The sequence below is a fragment of the Myotis yumanensis genome, unplaced genomic scaffold (genome assembly GCF_028538775.1).
Source record: "Myotis yumanensis isolate MYYU_CA2020_CCGP unplaced genomic scaffold, mMyoYum1.0.hap1 SCAF_11, whole genome shotgun sequence".
In the NCBI taxonomy this organism is placed as follows: domain Eukaryota; kingdom Metazoa; phylum Chordata; class Mammalia; order Chiroptera; family Vespertilionidae; genus Myotis; species Myotis yumanensis.
The window spans coordinates 12,258,896-12,279,747 of record NW_027223762.1 but is presented as its reverse complement, the minus strand read 5'-3'; the positions used below and the strand labels follow the sequence as shown (position 1 = coordinate 12,279,747).

Sequence of the window (20,852 nt, the reverse complement as noted above, 5' to 3'; positions counted from 1 at the left end):
CTTCAGGGTGATCATGGGGCGATGGCCGGGCCCCCAATCCATCGCATCACACCCACTTTGGCTGGCCTGGCGCCAGTGGGTGTATAGAGTAGTAGTCAGGACGGTTGTTCTGCTATTTAGCCATTCGGTTGGTTTGCATATTACGCTTTTATTATTATAGATAAGCAGCCCCAATCAAAATTTGAGTTTGGATTCTATTGGCATTAAGACATGTCAATGAATATTCTAGGAATGGGATTAAATCTAAGGAGAAGAAATAATGAAGAAAAAGGGAAATGATGTATATGAAACAAGACCTTAGTCTTACTGTTAAGGCATGTCTGCTCAATAATGACACTGGGGTCGTTTTGGAAATCAGGTCATTTCCTCTTCACCCAAATGCTGGGAAATTTACAAGTGCCAGGGAAAGCAGTATAGTCAGGAAGCAAAGCAAATGAGAGAGTGAGGAAGCTGAGCCACACAGCTAAGGAAGAGGCATAAATGGGGCCTGAGTCTGGCTCTTTTGTCTGATGACATGGCTCCCAATCTGAGCCTCCTCCATCCCAGGCAGCAGGGAGTTGTAGCACTGGGCCTCTGATAGGCCTAGGTACAGCCTATCTCTACACAAACTGAGTTCTTGCTAAAAATTCCTTTGACATTTGATATCTCTTATGGAGATAGCATTTAAGAGAGTTACTTCTGATTTGGTTTCCCCAAATGGAAATGAGGAAAAAGATTCTTCCTGCCTAGTCCAGACAAATTGAGCCACTCCCTTGTATTTTACTATATCTTGACCAAACATGTCTACACTTTCCATTCCCCTTATCAAGAAGCTCTTTCTCTCCTTTTCCTAATTGATGTGGTTTTAATTTCTTTAACTGTGATTATAAATTCACTTGTTCTACTAAGATTCCTATGAGATCTATGTCTGCCCTTGGTAGTTTTGACCATGTTGCTTCATGAATTCCCCAAACCGTTTCAGCAGTATATTTTATATTCCAAATAGATTGTGGCTTTCCTGAGGGCAGAGTAGAAATCTCATACTTCCTATTATGTCTAATAATAACAGCTGACATAATAACAGTGCTTACTCAATAGTCACTTTGCCTGGTGCTTTATATGCATTATCTCATACAGTCATCACAACAACCTTATAAGGTAGGTACTATTATTATACATTCCCAGTTGAAGAAACGGAGGCTCAGGGAGATTAAATGGTGAAGATGAGTTTTGGACCCAGACAGCTGGCTCAGAACCTGACTCTTACTCACGAATGCCATCCCCCCAGCATGCTGTTGGGCACAGAGAAGACTCAGTATCGATGCTCAGAGAAAGGTATAAAAACCTTGGAAAGCCACAATGCAAAAAAGGTAGCAGAGATTTACTATACATTTACTTGTTCTGCATTTAGTGTCTAAATCTCCAAAAAGCCATGAGCAACTTAAGAAACCATTTCTTATTCCCTTTTTACCCAAAATAGACTATCCTACCTACACCGACACATAATGAGTATTCAAAAGAAATGGAGAGGTATATGCTTTATGTGTTTTAATATTTACTTTTAGAAACTATGGAGCAAGAAATTAAAATTCTTAAGGGGATACAGACTAGGAGCTATAAAGGCCACTATGCCAAATAAAATGGATTCATCTGACATCTTTACACACACTCAGCTAAGGAAGGAGATGGCTTCTCTGAGAACACTGGGGAGGACTATGGAATTCTAAGGCACAAATCAACCTTCCTTCAACTACGTACGGCTGGGCACATTCTATGATTAACTACCCTCAGAGAAATACGAAGAGCTGACTGTCAGGTCAGGAAGGATAACTGCAATGTTCTCGAAATAGCTAGGGTGAGCCCAGGACACCAGGATAGAGTTGTTGTCACCTACCCATGTTTTCTTTTCCAAAAGGAACATCTTGAGTTCATTACTACTAGATGTCATGATACAGTATGTGTTAGGGTTTTTTCAAATTTATATCTTGCTTATTATTTTTATAAACAAAGACCACTTCACTGCTCTCGTTTGTGCAGTATGAAGCTAAATTGAAACACATGTTGTGCAAATAAACTTTGGCAGGGGGGCGGGGGAATCCTGGCTCTTTTAAAATAATGGTGATCAAGATTTCGCTGGTCAGCCCAGCCAGTGTGGCTCCGTGATTGAGCGTCAACCTAGGAACCAGGAGGTTATGGTTTGATTCCTAGTCAGGGCACATGCCTGGGTTGCGGGCTCAATCCCCACTGTGGGGTGTGCAGGAAGGAGGCAGCCAATCAATGACTCTCTCATCATTGATGTTTCTATCTCTCTCTCCCTCTCCCTTCCTCTCTGAAATCAATAAAAATATATTACCCAAAGAAAAATGTCACTGATCAAATACTGTCCCATCAGGGATTATGCCTAACAGACAGAGCCTGGAGAAGCACCGGGTTTCCGGGAATAGCCCCAGGATTACTGTGAAGGTGTGTGGAATGGAGCTTCTCTCCAGGAGGCCTGAAGGGGATAAACAGGGGAGCCTTTGCAGTTCAGCCAGGGTCCGCACTGGAAGCAAATGAGGTTTTCTTGCTTCCACCACCTTCTCTAAAAACTCGCCAAGGTTTTTAGAGAAAGAATCCGGGGTGTGAGGATTCCTCTGTTGCCCCAACATCATGTTCTTAATGAGTCCAATAAGAGACAGTTTAAATAAGCACCCATTTTTGCAACTGTTTAACAAATCATGCTGAACCACATCTTCAGACATCTCTGAGTTGTGATTTACACACATCTATTGACACAAGCCCTTGCCAGACTTTTATCCTAGAGCCCAACACAAGAGAAAATAATGGTGAGTTTTATTCGAGCCCAAACAGAATAAATATGAACACCATTTACCACACCTCCAGTGTGTCCCCATAACATAAAGAAAAGGTAGATAAAGCTTTTACATAAATAGTTTATATAGCAGAGGCAGTATTGGCAGCTGAAACCGTGAATGTGGTAATACTGCTTGCCTGCTACCCTCTCTTCTCCTGGGAAGCTCCTCTCTCTGGGCGCCACTGCCAGGCCCCGATACTTATAGCCCTGACCAAGCTGCCTGTTCCTATGCCTGGGAACAGCTGATGAGTTCAGGGAGAGGCTGGTTTTTTCCCCTGAAGATTTGTGAACTTGAGAGGTACCTATAGGCCAGTCCCTTAGCAGAGGCAGAAGAAAGTGCCAGCAGCCATGTTCTCCACACATGGAAGAGGCGAGGCTGTAATGTGGAGCATAAAGCCAACAGGCCGAGAGAAGCAGAGATGAGAGAAGGGAGCCCTGGAAGCATTCGCACCCCTAGTCCCCGTGGTTCCCGGTCCAACTGTGTCCGGCTCCTCCTGTGGTCTGGCAAGCCAGCCTTCTTCTGGCTCTGGAAAGCAAATAAATTGCCCATATGCTTAGGTTGGTTTGAAGTGGTTTTCCTTCACTTATAACCAACATTTTCTCCTGTAAGTTGTTAAACGAATATAGATGAAAACCATGGCAAATCAAAATCTTTAGAATTCCATGCTCAAGAGACTTTCCTCCCTGGGTTATTTGAATACTTGTTACATACTACTCAGTGCCAGGCCCTACTCAGAACCTAGAAAGGGTGCTGGGGTAGAGATGAGCCCTGCACAGTGAAGCAAACTTGGCTGAAGTAATCTGCTGCTGCTCCAGCTCTGGCTGCAGTGAGACTCTTTCCCTGGACTTCCTGCTTCTCGTCCTAGTGGGCCTGAAACAGCACACAACCCATCCTGGGCCTTGGAGAGAACACCTCGCCCTCCCTGCTCTATATCCCCTCCAAACCGTACCCAGTGAAGGAAAAGGCAGTACAGGCGCCAATGCCACAGCAGCATGCCACATGAATACATAACAAGTTTTGCAAGTTCATAACGCAACTTAAAAACTGCACAGAAATGGTGCGCTCCTATCTATAGAAATAATTTTTTTGCAGAGTTTACATGTTTTTGGTTTTTCCATATGATATGCTAAACATGGGCCTATGGAAAGCAACAGGTTTGCAGAGCTTTGGTGAATGAAAGTGCTGAGCACAGAACCAGGCAGAAGAAAGTGCTCAATAAATGTTAGTTTCTCCTCTCTTACTCGTTCTGGACTCTTGGTCTGACACCGTTTCCATTACCATGCTTTTCTTCCTACTATTAAAGCTACATCCTATTCTTCCCTCTCCCGGGTGCTCTGCATTATGGGGCTTAGAAATTCTTTCCAGGTGGTTCTGTGTGTGAGGCAGAAGGGAGAGGCACCCTAGGAGTGCATAACACCTTTGCACCCACCCACCACCCACCAGCAAGTCACTTGGCTCAAAATGCCTGGTGCCCATGGCAACGAGGCAATTGGTTACTTCCAAGTTCTTTCAGCCACCTGGCACCACATTCTCATTAACTGGAAACTCTCACAAACCACAGGTGCTACCACAGAGACTGGCGCCTACTAGAGACTCTCTCCTTGAAGTACACAGGGACCTTTGATTTGCATAGTTATGTGATCTGCAGCTAGGAGCTCTGGAAAAAACAAGAGGCTTGGACTCATATCCTTCTGGAACTGGCTGGAGGGATGGTTCCCGTGTAGAAAATGAGCTCTGAGAAGCAGAGTGCATCCTGCATCTTTCTCCCAGCCTCAAAAGCCCTCCTCTGTCTACAGTGGCCTGGTAGTCAGGCCCCTCCAAGGTATCTTTACAACCTCATCTTTCCACTACCCCGGTTGACACACCCTAACTGCAGCAGGCGCCCACACTTAAGCCTGTCACTCCATCATGTCCATGTCAACTCTGCCACTCAGTCCTGAATGCCCTATTCCAACCCCGCCTCCCCCAAACCCACAACTTCCAATTCTACCTGTTCTTTAAGGTCCCCATCAGATGCCGTGTCCTCTCGCAAGTCGTCCTTGATCTCACCCTCTGATGTAATGGTTTCTCCTCTGAAATCTATGGGTCTTTATCTACACCTTTTATATGGTAGCATGTCATTGTTTCTTCTGTGCTTTAAAGTTATTTACACATATGCTCTTATCATTTATCTGAGTTCCTTAAGAGCAGTGACTGTGTTTAATTCATTTTTGTACTCCCAGTGCCCAGTATGGTGCCTACCACAAAAATAGGCACCCAATAAATGTTTGATGAGCAACGTATGATGATCCTTATGAAAGAATGACTATATATGCCTGCCAGTAAATGACTGATCCAAAAGTGGTTCCACAAACAGACTTCCCTAGTAGAAACAACAGAGGTCTATGTAAATTAGTAACCTGACTTCCAATATAAATCAGACAGTGCAAATCTGGGCAGAATAAGCCATTATCCCCTGGTTTCAGACCATCTCCTGGAATAAAAGGCGGGGAGAGAGGGTCTGGCCTTCCCAGCCTGCATGATGTCAAATAACAAGCTCTGGAATTGTCCAATGAAGACAGTTCTACCTCTTCCATATTTCAGATGATCTAGTTCAAAATGCATAGACAGAGGACCAATACTACATCAGAAGTGCAGGTGTGGCATACCCTTGTGAATAGCAGGCAGCTACCGCCTGAATGAATGGAGCCTTGATATTCAGACCGGCTACAGCAGGTTCACCTGGGGGACACTCAATGCGATTTCTATGCACATTAACGTTTGAGAAGCACTTACAGAATTGGCACTTAAGAAAAAGAAAATGGATCCAAAGGTGAAGAGAGACCTGGAAAGCAGTGGACTGAGATATCCATCCTGTGGTTAAACAAGAGGAGAACACAGATGAGCTGTGATGTTTCCACTAGATGAGGAGAGGACAAGGTATCGCAGACCAAGTTTATGATTTAAAAATAAGTATCTATGGCATATTCAAAAAATGAAGGAATGAATCATGGTAGAAGTTGAAAAGTACAATAAGGTACTTCTCAAATATTCTCACAACTGGCCACATCAGTATGCTATGGAGAAGCCAGAGCAGGGGGGCAGGTGGAAAGAGCTGGCATTGCTGACACTATTCCCATTTGGGTCAATGATACCAGTGAAAATGTGGCACAGTTATAATAACCTATATGAGGGTAAATAAAATCAGAGACTGTTAAAGGTAAAAAGGACCCCTCAGAGACCTGATCCAGTGGTCGTCACCCTGTGTTCCAAGGAGAAATAAAAATCATGTGTACCTTAAGAGTATGTGTCTTAAGAGCAGCTACTATTCTGATTTGTATACTGGGCACCAGCAGAAAGATTTTATTCATATAAAGGTTTCCAGTATGATTGCTTCCAAAACCCACACTTCACAGGTTTACAGATGGAAAGACTGAGATACAGGAAGTGATTTGTCTACTGTGTACAGCTAATTAGTCACAAGGCTGAAACCAAAACCCATGACTACTGATTCCTACATCAATGGCTGTTTTCACTACATCATTCTGCTAGAGCCAATTTTGCTTTGAAAACTCTTTGTCACATACTAAATGAGGTCTGTGTGAATCAAAAAGGAAATGTAAGTTCCAAAGAGGAGGGAGTTATGAAGAGTAGGAAGAGTCATATGAGAAAGAACACATTATATTAAAAGCTCCAAAAATGAAAAACTATAAATGTTGGACTTAGCATAACCGTTGAGTGGGTGGCTTTGTTATTTAGAACTTTACTAAGTATAGAAGTGCTGATGACCAGATTTAGAAGAACTATAAACAGAGTTAGACTTTATCATTGACTTAGGTTAGTGAATAGCTCTTTAATTCCTAAACCAATAACAGATTTAAGATAGGCTAATTGACGAACATTTGCCGTTTTGTGCTTGTGAACAGAAATTGTGACATTTCACGATGCATAAATGATGATGAAAGTATGAAGCCTCCTAGCAAGTTGCAATTCTCCAGGGAAACTATTAACAGCTTAACATTTCTAGTTCATATTGGAATGTGGATTCAACTTACTGAAAAAAGTTTATACTAAGTAAGCATGAAAGCATGTAATTAAGATAGCAAACAAGGAGAGAGCCCTTTAGCTTCTTGGGTTTCCTGAGTCTATTACTGAATCAAATGTTGGAAAGTGTACAAGAAACCTGTATAACAATCCAAAACAGGTTTTAAAACTATGTTAAAAAAACAAACAATGCTTGAAAATATAACAGCAAAAAACTTTCCCAACAATCTAAATTGGGCTTTTCCCCCAGATAAACCAAGGCTGGACTCATGATTGCCCATGCATATGTTGCATATTTTTTAAATTTTCTTCTCCCTTCAGTTACTCCAATTCTGAAGTATATCTATAGTGGCTGACCTCAGGATTCAATCGTTCATTGATTCTACAAACATGTAAAGCTATGTGTTAGACACTATGAAGAAGGCACTAGAGATACAAGCCCTCAAAACCTTCACAGTCAAGTAGGAAAAATAAAGACGTAGACTGACCATCAGTTGAGGTTAAAACTGCAGTGATTAGGTTTGAATAAAGGTATGTTATAGGGGACATGTGCACCTATGGCAGGACAAAGGAAGGGTACTAAAGAGAAGACAAAACTGGTTGTCACATATGGCTTTTCAAAAAGAAGACAATGTTTTTAGTTGGGACAAATCCAAATGTTCTAAGGGAATAAAAAGTAGAAGGAAGAGAGAACAGCACATGGAAAGACAAGGAAGCATAGAGGCACATGGCACACTTAGGGCTTTGTTCAGGAAGTAGAAACAGTGGGTGCCAGAGAGGGACGGTAAAAGATGGAGCTGGACAATCATAAACAACCTTGATGCATTTAAGCTAAGGAGCTTGTTTCATTTCAAGGACAATGTGAAAAGGAATTATAAATAGGGTAATGACATGATCACACTGTTTCAGATCAGACTGTAACAGTTTAGTTGGGAAGGATGGATTGAAGAAGGGCAAGGCTCGGGGAGGGAGGTCTACAGAGATCCAGAGCAGAGTGAGGATGTCCCCACAGAAAGGCAACTTGGTGCAGGTATCAGAGCCCAAGAAGAGTGAGGAGGGTGCTACATGAGGGAGGGGCCACAGCAACAATGGAGATTAGTTACAAATAGGGGGATGGACACACACTTTGAATAATTATAAAGGCAGTGTTTATTAAAATACATTTCATTTTCAAAATGTAATAGAATCTACAGACATTGTGTGTATGCATTTTGGGGATACTCTGTATATTTTGCATTATGTTATATTTAGGATAATGGAACCAGATTTATCACCTTCAAATAAGGAATCTACAAATATGTATAAAGAGAAAAATAGAACCAACCCGGCACACTGAATTGGAATTAGACTATCAGTATGAACACAGTTATTCAATATACACAGACAGACACAGAAATAATATTGAGCATCAAAATAAATAATGATACTAACTGACTATAATCCATTAAGTAACATGGAAGTCATGAGTCCATACTGCTATAAATAAATAAATTTGACGTTTGATGAAAAAATGGGACATTTATATAGTTTCAAAGGACCTCCCTACAAAATACCTACCAATTACAAAGGGAAAAAGGTGAATTTGTGGTGGATAGCCTTAAACAGGTGATCACACAAATCAGTAATAAGTCCAACAGACTGGGCCATTTGAGAAGGGCAATACAGAAAAACCTGAGGAACTATTGCAGATTGAAGAGGCTTAACAACTGAATGTAACACACAATTCCAAATGAAATTCTTCTGCTTTAAGAAAATCATTAGGCCAGTTGGTAAAATTTGAATGGGGTCTTAGAATTGGGTGGTATTATACCAATGTTAATTCCCTGATTTTCATGACTATATTATAATTATGTAGGAGAATGTACTTATTTATAAGAAACTAGAAGCCCGGTGCAAGGATTCATGAACGGGTGGGGTCCCTCCCAGCTGATCGAAGCTGTCTCACCCAGTCCTGATCGGGGTTGATTGGGGCCAATCGGGGCCAGCCAGGGGGAGGGACTGCGGGAGGTTGGCCAGCCATGGTGGGGGAGGGACAGCAGGGGGAAGTTGGCTGTGGGAGTGCACTGACCATCAGGGGGCAGCTCCCACATTGAGCGTCTGTCCCCTGGTGGTAAGTGTGCATCATAGCTATCAGCCAGTCATCAGGTTGTTCAGTCGTAATGGTCGCTTAGGCTTTTACATATATAGATACACTTATAGTATTTGGAGATGAAGGGCATCACATGAGAAACTTACTCTTAAAATGTTTTAAAAAGTGTTTTGTACTATTCTTACATTTATCTCTATTATACATTTGCGATTGTTTCAAATTTTTTTTAAAAAGAATTAAAAGATGATAAAATCTGGGCCAGACAATACAAAGATGCTGTAGAGAAGCTGAAATTTTAAATCATAAATCCATTGCACGTACTTTAAAGTTTTATGGTTCATATTTACACTTAATTGCATAATAAAATATTTATGCTTCTCATGGGTTTAGTCATTTCCCCCAATATTGCTATTTTCCCCAGATTACGGAATCTTGCCAGGTTGGTTACAGCTATCTCCCTGGAATGCTGACCTCTGCCTGATCCCAGAGTCAGGATTTGATGCCTAAAGTCAAACCTAGGTTAGTAGTGCTTCTTACAGACAATTGTTTAATATGGCTTATCTCTGTCTGAGTGCTACAAAGCACTCCTAAATTTATATCAACAACAACCCTTTAAGATAAAACTGTTATTTGTCTCTATTTTGCAGATTTAAATTTTCTAAAAGAAATGATACAAAATGTCCAGAGTCTTCAACTAGGAAATGGAGCATCAATAAATAAAGTCAATCTTCTCTAACTCACAGCCATGCTTGCCCCACTGTTATGCAGTAAATTGCTACATACACAGGAGAGACAAAAATGAATGACAAGTGTCCTCAGAGAACTATTTCTGCCTTCTCCCCTTCAGGCTGTAGCCACAATCTTCTGCCTCTTACCTTTTGCCATGACTCTCACACATCCCAGTTTTCATCACTGGGTGAATTCAGGGACATTATTTCCTCTACCTTTTCCATCACTGAAGAGATGCTAAAGCAATTCTGAAGATTTAAAAATGTGCCCTAGACTATGTGCTGTGTGACATGAGTTTACTGAGTATATATAATGACCACCTAATAAGCTCAAAAGGGAAAGAACAAATGACACAGGAGTATAAGTAAAATCGTATTACTTCTGAATAATTTAATGTTGGATAAGAAAGGCACAGACCAACCCAAGAGATGTTAGTTCTGGATGAGTGAAGTGCTTACTCCCAAACTTTCAATGTTTCACTTGACCAAAGACATCACCTAAGCAGCTCTCAGAAATCAGAGCCAGCCCACGACTAGAAGAGATGGGACTGAAGAAGCAATGGAATCTCAAATTGTTCAATTATCTTTGTGACGATGATGGCATTGTTCTAACTTCAGTGATAATTAAGAAGAAACTAACCGCTAGATAAAAGCAGAGGGAGGGAAATAAGATGCCACTTTACTAAGTCAAAAATGAATTCCCTCAACCAAGCTCATAGTACAAAATATAACACGCTTAATATCATTTCTGTAATTCTGACTTAGCCATCTGGAACACTGGATATAAGGTCTTGGTAGAATTTTGAAAAGCTTATATATATTAAGTTTTCCCATAAAACAAAAATTCTAAAATTCAAGATATCATATATGGAACCATATAATGAATTTAAAAGTTTTCTGGAAAACAGAAAAGAAAACCCTCCCCATAAAAACAAAAATAAACTTATTTATAGATTATTCAAATCAATAAATTACTTTATCATAGGAAGGTATAGGAAAACTCAATGTTGTTATGTTTCTTGTCATTAGTACTGTGCCAGGGAGGTCAGTGGCTTCGGTTTACCTCTAATTGGTCTCTTAAAACACCACTGACTGAGTCTATTCCTGGAATTGCTCTAACCTCCCCTAGCACTTCATCCTTTCACATCCTTTCGCAGTAATGTGCAGGGAACAGTGGTAATATGTGAAACAAGTTCAAAGATCCCAAAGTGGAAGACATTGTTTTCCTGCATCTACCTACTGTAACTGAAAACTGGGAATTTACTGGAATTGAGGATTTATTATGAGTCAGATGGTTGATAGCCTTTCCAACCAAAACATCTGCTCTACAAAGGCACAACTGCTACAGTCCATTTCCTCTTGGATCTGGAGAATGACCAAGTTGTAGCTTAGCCCTTTCCTTAAAGACACAGGGACTTGAAATGAGAAATGAAATAAAAGCAGATCTCTACATCACCTCCCAACTTTCACTATTTTCTTTGATGGTATTAAAAGTACAATAAAGTATGAGAATTAACATAATTTTTGAACATTAAAAAATTACAATTAGCTCAATGGAATAACCAAGGACTTTATCAGATCATTCTAATTCACAGCAGCACAGCTGAAACCAATTCTTTCTTTAGTATCTGAGGAAAGAAGGGACATGTATGATACAAACACAGTGGGAAAAGGGTTTCATCATTTATTCATTCATTCAACAAATATTTACTGAGCACTTCTACTAGTATGTGTCAAGCTCTATTCTAGGAACAAATGGTGAACAAGCTAGCTAATGGCCCACCCTCTTGGAGCTTACTTTTCAACAGGAGATAACAAACAAACAAGTACGCCAATTCATAAACAGTCGTCAAAGCACTACAGGTTTCCTGTCTGTTAGAATTGGCACCAAGGTTTTTCTAGCAAGTATAAGTATTGAGACAGTCTTTAGGGACCATACCTTGGAGCAGTGGTTCAAATTTTGGTGCTTGTTAAAAATCACATTCCTGAACCCTACCATTGGAGATTATAATTCAGAAAGTATGGGCAGGCCAAGGAAATTTGATTTTATTTTTTAACTTACCAGGAGATTGAACTGCCCAACTAGGTTTGTGGTCTATTACCCAAGAGTTCTGACCTCCAAACATTTAAAATAATATCCCATCAGTAAAAAAAAATGTTTGAACTTCACATCAATAAATCTATATGTATTTACTTACAAGGTATATACATGAACTGAGAAACTAATACATTGTGAACATCATAAAAATAAACAAGTAGTAGAAATTCTAAGAGGGTGAGCTAAAAATAAATACAGTATAAACAAAAGGGTTTTTTCCCCAACCTGGGTGGCTGCCTGCATAGACTATAGCCTACTACTTACTACATGGGGCACACGAGGTGGCCTACAGGCTCCTCAGATGGACCAGGGCCTTGCAGGACACTGGTCCTATCCAGAATGTCCACAGAGACGACTGGTCCAAGCCAAAACATCCTTGAAACTTGGTCCTATTCAAAACACCCACGCTTAGAAAATGGCCCTGTGTTCAAATAGCCCATAATGCTTATTTCTACTTTTGGTTTATAAGATTAATACATCAAAAATACTATCATGTTTTATTGTTCCAACAATTGTACTGTGGCTGTATTGCCAATAATAACCTGCTTGGCCTCAGTAGCCTAGCTGGTAAAAACACATAGGTTAGGTAGATGGGTCAGGGTTTGGATTTTGCAAAAGAAAGAGATTTATATTATTAACTATGGATCAAATATTTCTATGGATGTTTTAGACAAGACCAAATATCACGGATCTTTTCGAGTGAACCAAATGTCTCCAAGGACATTTTGGACACGACCAAATAAATGTCCACTAGTTGGACCAGGGAGAAGGACAACAACAGAGGAGGCCCTGTGATTCACAGCCTGGGAAGACAGACTATCCCAGCTCTCACTCCGTTCCATACACTTACAAAAATATCACTTCTAGTCCAGGGGAGAGGTTTAGGCAGAGGAGCATTAGATTATAGTCATCCCAGTGACAAGTATGTGGGAGATCCTGCCTCACTCTACCTGCCATTATGTACCCACTAGCTCTTGTTAGCTTACACTAAGTAAAGTATGGAAAACTCAGACCTGAAAAAAATATAAACTCGGTCCTAGGTTTAGCAACTGTAACTTATTGTGTTAATTGTTTGAATCACGTGAATGTATCCACACACGTTAGACCCCAGGCAATGTGGTGTAGTAGAAAGATTACAGGCTTTGAATTTATGCAGATCAGTGAGAATCATGGCTCTACTTCTGCTTGCTTGCTGTGTCGACCTGGCTGGGTAACTGATTCAAAACCTGGATCAGCCTCTGTTTCCTCAACTGTAAAATGGGAAGAGTAATAAAACTGTTGTATCAGAAGCAATAAGTATAAAGGATAGCCACTAGTATGGCCACCATCATTGTCATTGTTATCCCAGGTCCCCTGGAATATCTGACCCACATGTTCTCTGCTATATGCACACAATGAGTCTAGCTCATTTCCCTGGAATGATACCTGATGCCTTCTTTGGCAAGTGCTGGCCTATCTGTGCAGAATCAGTTTCTTGTTTGATTCTAATTCTTGTTTGAGTGGCATCACAACTGGTGATATTAGAAGCCATGCCCTACTTTTCCAGACCTACACACAGCCCCTTGACTTTGGAATTCAGTGTTCAGCCTTCATCTGCCCTTTCATTTGGCACCTAACTTCCTGGTTGTTATCTCAGCAGGTAATAGCTTTTCTAGTTATAGGCTCTGCTCTAGTGTCTTCTTGTTTGTACTTCCTACTGTTAGTATTCAAAGAGTTACATGTAGTGAAACCATTTGAGTTTGAAGATTAAAAGGCAATACTCAAGTTATCTACTCACAACTGCAGGAATAGTCATATACATATACCCATAGAGCATTTCAACTAACAGGACTTAAAAAGCCAGGCAGCCATCCTACGGAAAATCAGGCCTCTTAAAGATTTTCCAACTGTCTAGAGTACTAAGGAAAAAAATAAAAACAATTAGGAATCTATCTAAAAGAATTAAGAAAAAGAGCAAAGAAGCAATGCCAAACTAAAATTAGAAAAGGACAAAAATAAAACTAAGAACAGGAAAAAAACAGCAAACAAGTTAAATACCTGCAGTCAATACAAAAGAGAGAAAAATTCATATTATTAAATCAAGACTATTAGTTTTTATTTTAAATTAGGGCAATACATTTTAGTTATATACTAATAAATTTAGTAATTAAATGGAAGTGAATAAAAATTCAAAATTAAAAGAGGATAAAAAGAGAGGTATTGGGAAATAGCAAACCTGAAAGAACAATTTACAACAAAAAAGAAATGCTATTAAAAAAATTACTGTTTTAAAAGATACTTATCGCCAGGGAGTTTGTTGTAAGAACAAGCATGTCAAACTCATGGCCCACAATGAATTATTTTTACAGCCCCGCCAATATGATATGTAAGAAACGTTTTAATAAAAATTTCATAACTTAATTTTTACAATATCCTGTTATACATAATCCTATATAATAAAGAGCTAATATGCTAATTAGACTGGACGGCGGAATGACCTTCCGGAACAACCAGTGGGCAGAGCCACGGGGCAGCCGGGCTGCAAGGACCAAGGCAGTCGGGGCTGCGAGGGCACAAATTCCGTGCATCAGGCCTCTAGTTATTTATAACAAACTACAACGTTTGCTAATGACTGATTACTATAATCGTGTTGCGTTCATTTCCTTTACGCGCCTTATGCACAGGTACACCATTTCTCTCCACTAATACTAGCAGCAAATATTTTAGCAGCTGATTGCCACTTTTAGCAGCAGTCATTAGTCTTGTACTGACTTGTTTGGTGTGCACAACAGGAAAGATTTTGCTTTCAGAGAACAAGAAAGATAGGTTTATCTGTGTTACGCTTATTAATTTGTGCAGTTATTCAGTGTCTGGCTAAGTTAATGTTCAAGAAAAAATATTAATTTTCATTAAAATGTTCTATTATTTTATGTTAACAATTACTCATTTATTTCAGCCCTTTGTATTCGCATGTGTCTATTGAAATAAACCTATATTTCTATGAAAATTGAAGCTTTTGTTTTTTTGCGGTCCACATAAACTTAAACCTTGTTTATTTGGCCCGTGTTAGCCTTTGAGTTTGACATGCTTATTGTAGAATGTTTCTAAACTTTCTAGATAAGATTAGTTATGCTTTTCAATCTACTTCATAAGGCAAATATACTTTTATTTTCCATAAACAGACAAGATATTCACAATGGTTTTTTATGAGCAGAGCTCTGATAACTAAATAAAAATCTTAATAAATAAAATATAAGACCACATTAAAATAACATTCCACTAGGAGCAAACAGAATTTATACTTGTGATGCCAGAGGAATTAATGGGCCCAATTTCCCAGACAAGAGTGGGAGTGAGGTGGAGGTTCTTGGGGTGCTGATGAAATAAGCATTTTCAGAAGCCCCACGGGAGGATGGGATATTGAAGATTTCATCAGCGTGGAGTTACATTTCTCAGGTTGCAATGTCCCATTTCCCTCAAGCCAGCTGGGAGTTCAGCAAAGAGGGACAGCTGAGAGTTTAGCAAAGCCAGAAACACAGTGTCCAGAGTTTCCCGTCCATGTTGCAGCCAAGTGTAGTTCAGCATCCAAACTAATTAAAATCCATTAGTCCACATGTGGAGTTCAACATGGCCGTGCGCCAAGTGGGCACAGGTGAGAGCATCCCCCTGCCACAGGAGGAGAAAGCGGGTGGGGGGGGGGGGGGGTGGGGGGGGGGAAAGACTTTCTTTGTTTGATATATTTAGATTTCACACACTTAGAGTGGCCACGCCCATCCTGGCTACTGACTTGCTTTAGGGTGCAAGCATCTTCCAAGTCATTCAGACCTTTACTGGGGATTTGTCTAAACTGCCTTTGTCCGGTCCCTTCCCCCATTAAACAGCAGGGAAGAGATTTGGAGAGTGTTAAATCCAGCTTTTTGGCAAAGCTGTGTAAATAGCATGCCTATATTATCTGGTCTCCCCTTTCACTCCTTTCCTGTTAAACAATAACAGGTTATTAAAATGGCATCACTTGGACTGCATGGCTGGACATAGGAAAACAATATAATTTGTCACATGAGAGGGGAAATAAGAATCATATCATTATTGCAATAAATGCTCACAGAAAATTAAAATAGCCATTCAGCCCTGTAGCAACACAAATACTATAGCCAGGCTGTCAGTCTCTCTCCAAGAGGCCTCAGGAGTGCAGTTTCTGTTCCTCGTAAGCCTTCTGGGCTCAGAAACTCAGTTTTGTTGCACACCTACTGCAGAGCCATCGCCCAAGGGTAGGTGATGTAGAACCATTCGTTTATTATGGAAAATTAACTAGGTATTAAAATATTCTAAGTTCATTCTTACCCCATAATGTCAGTCTATTACTTTGTAAATAACAGTCACATGCCCCTAAGATCAATACTCTCTAATGCAAGCATGTCAAACTCAAAGGCTAACACGGGCCAAACAAATGAGGCATGCAGCCTGCGGGCCACGAGTTTGACATGCTTGCTCTAATGGGAAGATTCATGTGGCTTGCTAGGTAAGCAAGGAGTCAGAAAAAGGGGAAATAGAGGAACTGCATTTTAACAAAGCCTGATACACTAATCTCACCCTCGGGATAGCGCTGTCATTGGGCCAATGGGACACCTGAAGTCGGTGACCCATATCCTCCTGCGCCCACCTCCACTCTCGCATTATTCAAAATCACCAACTAACCCATCCTTTATTTTTGATAATGCTGGAATAGTTACTGTCAAAATTTGCCTCTGTAACATTCCTTCTTCCTTATTCTTTCCCTAATTTTGGTTTGATACATTATTTCTTCAGATACATGGACACGTTTAAACAGGTTTAATACTGCTCACCTGGGATCCTCTTCATCCCCCACACAGAATATCACATGTTAATATCTTTATCCATTTATGTTCTGGCTGCAACTTACACAGGGTATCCCAATTCCCTTATTTTTTAGTTCTTAGGGAAGCAAGGGTAGTTACTTCACTGAATGAGCAATTACTTATTAGAAAGGAAAATAATTTAAAAGTATAAACACAGGGAGGATTGAAAAAATATGTTTTATGTATGAAATCATTCCATATCATTGTTATAAAGTTATAAATTTACACAGGATGGGACAAAAGTAGGTTTACAGTTGTGAGTATAAGAAATAGAGTTTACTCTTGTATTATTATTTATTAATTGTTGTATTATTTTCCATATGAACAACAGAAATAGAGTTTACTTTTGTATTATTATTTATTAATTATAGTATTATTTTCCATAGATCAAAATCAATATAAAATAACAAGTGTTAACAAATTATTTCAGCAAAGTTGCAGAATAAAAATCCATTTGAAACTACTACAAGCCTATGTACCATGGGCCACAGCTAGAAAATGCATGGAAGGGATCCCACTTATAATGCTAACAGAAAATTCAATAAGTGAGTATTAATTTAAATCAGAAAATTAGAGGCTTATTCAAAGATGACATAAAGTCTGATGGAAGAATTAAAGGAAGATGAATAAATGGAGAAATATAATTTGCTCCATGCTGGGAAAACTAAATATAGTAAAGATGACAACATTCCCTAAATTATTATGTAGATTAAATAAAATACTGATTTTACGGATCTTGTTATTGGTACTAAAATGCATGTGTTTGAAAATAGAATATCAAAAGAAAAACACTGAGGTTATGATAGTGGTTTCAAACTATGAATTGTTAATTTGTTACAAAATATTTATTTTTTAAAAAAGATATGGTATTAGTTGAAATAGAAAAAACTCGAAATAGAATTCATAAATAAATGTGAAAGATTAGTATGTGATAAGCCAGAAGCGTGAGCGAAAGAGATGCAGAGAGCTAAGTCAGAGCTTTAAGCTCCTGTCATCTGTGCAGGATGACAAGTGGAAATATATATAGAAGAAAACAGAAGAGCATATTTATTCCAACTGTGAAAGAGAGAGAACTTTATAACTGCCAACAAGGTAAAATATTATCACAGACAAAATACTTTCAAATATAAAGAAAATTTCTATCCCCCAAATATATCGACTATCAAATACATCATTATAATGTAACATTGAATATCTAAAGGACAGAGAGAGCAAAATAGCTAAATATGACAAATGTGACATAAGATTATTATGCATGGCATAGAAATAGAGTCAATAACAAGATTTTACTTGAAAAAGTGGCCCAAGAACATGAACCATGGAAAAATGTACAACTTGTCAAGGCAATGAAAGGTTATTTAAGGTATCATTATATAACTATTAACTTAGCAAAAACAAATAAAAATGACAGAAATCCAATTAGGCCTGCGTTAGTGTATACAAAGCTTTGCCTCTGTTCTCATGTCTCCACCCATCACCCTATCTAGAAAATCCCCAGATTTTCCGGTTATGTTTGTGGGTTTTGCCTGGTTACATATGGTCAAGAACTTACTGTCTCCACACTCCAGTAAATGAATCTAAGTTTTACCTTCCTGTCCCTGGGAGCTGTGCTGACACCACAGACCCTACAGCTATGGCCCCATCTGGCTCTTGCCCATGCTCTTGGGGACTGAAATAAAATAATTAATATAACTGGCCTATTTTTTTTGTGGGCTTCAGTGCCCTACCATTATCTGGTACTATTTACCTCCCAAGATTGACCACCCTACCCAATGGATTGGTTTAGTTTGTAAGCCAGGGTTCTGAGCCTAATCCATCCCACAGAAAACTGAGTCTTAATTAATAATGAAGATAATTTTCACATTGTTGGGAATACTATAAATTGTTTTAATCTTTCCTGAATGCGACCTGGAAATATGTAACAAACTGTGCTTATCCTCTGACCCAATAATTCTATATAAGGAAATTATTCCAAGGAAATAACCCAAAAGAAAGTAACAGAAATTAAGACTACAATATATTCATGGCAGCACTATTAGAAATAAGAGGGAAAGTGAGGGAGGGAGGAAGGGGGGGAAGCAGAGAGGAAGGAGGAAAGATGGGTGGATGGGAGGAGAAGAAGAAGGGAGAAAGGTAATAGAATTTGAATATATAATGATATGAGGAGAATGATACGTTACAACTATGAAATATTAACATAATTGCGTGTTCAATAACTACTTAAAATGGCAACTGTGTAAACCATATATGCATGGAAACATTGGTGGGGGGATTCAGTGATATTAGAAGTGAAAGGATTTAGGAATTATCTATCTGAACTCCCATCTTCACCCTAACCCTTTTATGATTTCACAAGATGGTATATTTACTTTTGGACTCAATAATATTGAGTTAAAATCTGAAAATCTGTATGTTTGAATTTATAGTTTCAGGTCTCCCCACGAAACTGCAGAGAAAAATCCTCTGTTCTATATGACACCCTTGAAAATATCTGGAAACAGGACATCTTCCTTAAGTTGTCTTCTTTCCTTCATAAACAGCCCTAGTTCTTTAATACTCGGTAGAAATCAATGTCCTTCCTTATCATACTCACCTTCACTGTTAGTCCTCCTCTCCACCTATATGCATTTTAGGATGTGGCACCCAGAATGATAGTCTGCCTGAGACAGCTTTTGCAACTATCACCTCCTTTGTTCTGGAAACAGCACTTCCATTAATGAGTCTATTCCGCATGAGATTTTTGGCAGCTGATTCCCAAATCTTTTTTATATGAGTCCTAAATACCCTAAATCTTTTTCACATGAACTGTTCTAAATATTTCTCCCTATAGTCTGCATTTATTTTTTGTAGTTAACATGTTGTTGTTGTTTTTAAGTTGAGTGTAAGAGTGTAAAATAGAATGATCAGAAGACCTAACTTGTTTCAACCATTTATTCATTCATTCAACAAGTATTTATTGAGCACCCACTCTGTGCCAGGCCCTGTGCTAGGTCTCAGAGTTATAATGATAAACATATAGACAGGACAGGTAAATAAACCAAAAAAGTTAGAATCAATATGTGTGATAAGGCTTTGTTATGGGAGGCAACCGGTATTATGGGAGCATGGAGGAAATGCACCTATCCCAGACTTATCTAGAAAGGCCTCCTAGAGGTATATCCTGGCTTTGCTACTCCTAATGGGTGACTTAACACCCAAAGCCTTAGTCTGTTCACCTATAAAATGGAGGAAACTTGGCAATGCCCATCAGAATAACAAATGCATTTATCCTTTGACCTGGCAACACTACCTCTGTGAATTTGTCCTACAAACATATCAGATATACAGGACATAATGCATATTCAAAATAATTCAGAAGCAGCACCAGTATAAAATAGCCAAATTGAAACAACCCAAGAGTCTATAAAAGATAATTAAGGAAGTTTTGATACATCCACCTAATAAACTACTAGGCAACTGTGAAAAAGATAGAAAAGAAAGCAGAAGTTACATAGCAGCATGAAAACATTGTCAAAAAATAGAAAAGAAAGCAGGAGTTACATAGCAGCATGAAAACATTGTCAAAAAATAGAAAGGAACGCAGGAGTTACATAGCAGCATGAAAAATAAAGAAAATGTAGACTAGTATGTACAGTATGCCACCTTCTGCATAAGTGGATAAGTAAGAATGTGTGTGTGTTTGCATCTGGATAAAGAAAACCCTAGAAAGATATAAGAAACTAATAAAAGTAATTATCTACAGGGGACTGTCAGGAAATGAGATGACACAGGGAGATGGGATGGGAGTTGTTTTTTCTAATGTGTACCTGTCGTGTAAATGTATGACCTACTTATTTACATTAATTTTAAGGTTGGATTTCTAAAGCTCTTCTACTCTTAACATTCTATAATTATATGAGTTAACCTACATTTAACTTGTAATAATATAGTCAAGTATTCATGAGATTCTTTGGTTATTTGTAAGGATGCTTAGGTTTATAATTTTTAAAATTGATCCCTAGGTCAGACCAACATGAGTATCTTAAAACACTGAATTCTGAGGCTAACACAATCTTGTCTTTCTATCTATATTTAAATTTTTAAATGCCTCTATATTTATTGAAATTTAATAAAGATTTATTCAGTGCCTACCCTGGGGGACAGGAGGGTACTTACCTATGCAAGTTCAACAGAAAACATTGAAACCCTGAGCCAGTAACATCTAAGTATGAGGTATCCATTAGG

At 39.0% G+C, this 20,852-nt stretch overlaps 1 protein-coding gene across 2 annotated transcripts in view; it reads right to left on the bottom strand.

Annotated features, from left to right (window-relative positions):
• The window catches only part of BABAM2 (BRISC and BRCA1 A complex member 2), a 351,823-nt gene that overhangs the window by 175,114 nt on the left and 155,857 nt on the right, over window positions 1–20,852 (bottom strand). The window lies entirely within an intron of this gene.